We start from the raw sequence: 1,391 nt of genomic DNA on the forward strand, positions 1-1,391 counted from the left end.
GCTCTTAAACACTGCTTTATCATTCCACCCACAGTGCCACAGTGTCTCAGCTACTAGAGGACTATAGCAATTTCTGCCAGTTGCTTTATATCATTAGTGCATCACACTTAAAACTGGGCAGGATCTAGGTTTATTTCAGTCTATGAAAAACTAAAATTCAAAGAAAATTAAATCTTGCTTAAGGGAACATTGTGAAACAACAATTCTTGATATCACATGCCTCCTGTGATCCCTCTGAAACCATAGAGAATTACATTGTTTTGTGTGTCACTGTTCCAAGAGACAAAACAAATTTGAACAGCTAAACCATCTTAAAAATGCACCAAGCTTATGAAGTCTCAAACAAAACTTTAATTTCCTGTATATACTCCTGTCAGATGAAGTTATTTCACGTAAACCACTTTGGCAAACTGGTCTTAGAACAGGCTTTTGGCTATTATGGACCACTCCGAAGTGTGTGGGTTGCTCAAAACCCTCCTGGCTTTGCTTTTGTTGAATTTTAGGATCCCTGAGATGCTGCTAATGCTGTCTGGGAGCTAGATGGAAGAACACTGTGGCTGCCGTGTAAGAGTGGAACTGTAGAATGGTGAAAAGAGAAGTCGGAATCATGGCCCGCCTCCCTCTTGGGGTCGTTGTCCTCAAGATGATTACCGTAGGAGGAGTCCTCCACCTCGGCACAGATCCACAAGAAGGAGAGGCTTTTCCCGATGCCAGAGCAGGTCACTTTCTAGAGATAGGAGAAGAGAATGGTCTCTGTCTCATGAGAGAAATCACAAGCCATCTCGATCTTCTCTAGGTCTCATAGCCGGTCTAGGTCAAATGAAAGGAAATGGATCAGAATTCTTTAATATCATCCCTACATCCACCAAGTGTGGGAGAGGGAAGGAAAGATGTGGGTGGCCTCAGATATGCTCTGTGTGGATAGCACACTCTTGGGACAAGCACCTGACTCTTTGGGATGAACAGTAAACGACTGAAGCTGGGACATCTGAGCAAAAAAGGACAAAGGGATATTCTTTGCACATAATGCTGATACCAGGAGAGACAAGAGAAAATCAAGAACTAGAGAAGATGGGTTGCTTTATGCAAGTCCAATTTAGCGTGTTGTGCAGTTGTGACCCTCCCATCTGATTAAAGCAGTTCACATATGGGCTCCGGGGAGGATTTCGTCAAATGTTTGGAAGGATGACAGCGATCACGTGATACCTCAGAGGTATTGAAAATGTCAACCAGGACAGGGACAGAATATCAACAGATTTCAATTGTGTGTGCACATAACCCCAAGAAAAATATGATAACTTAAATGACATAATACTCTCATCCCCATAGTCCAGTTGTCTGCTGTGTAATAATGGCACACCTCCAGTTTTACTAGCATTGAAATGAACAGT

The 1,391-nt window shown here is 42.6% G+C and overlaps 1 pseudogene; it reads left to right on the top strand.

Moving 5' to 3' along the window:
- The first annotated feature begins 317 nt into the window (after positions 1-317).
- On the top strand, positions 318-848 carry Gm11922 (annotated as a pseudogene).
- Positions 849-1,391: the final 543 nt, after the last annotated feature.

Source organism: Mus musculus, chromosome 4 (assembly GCF_000001635.26).
Source record: "Mus musculus strain C57BL/6J chromosome 4, GRCm38.p6 C57BL/6J".
NCBI classification, from domain to species: Eukaryota; Metazoa; Chordata; class Mammalia; order Rodentia; family Muridae; genus Mus; species Mus musculus.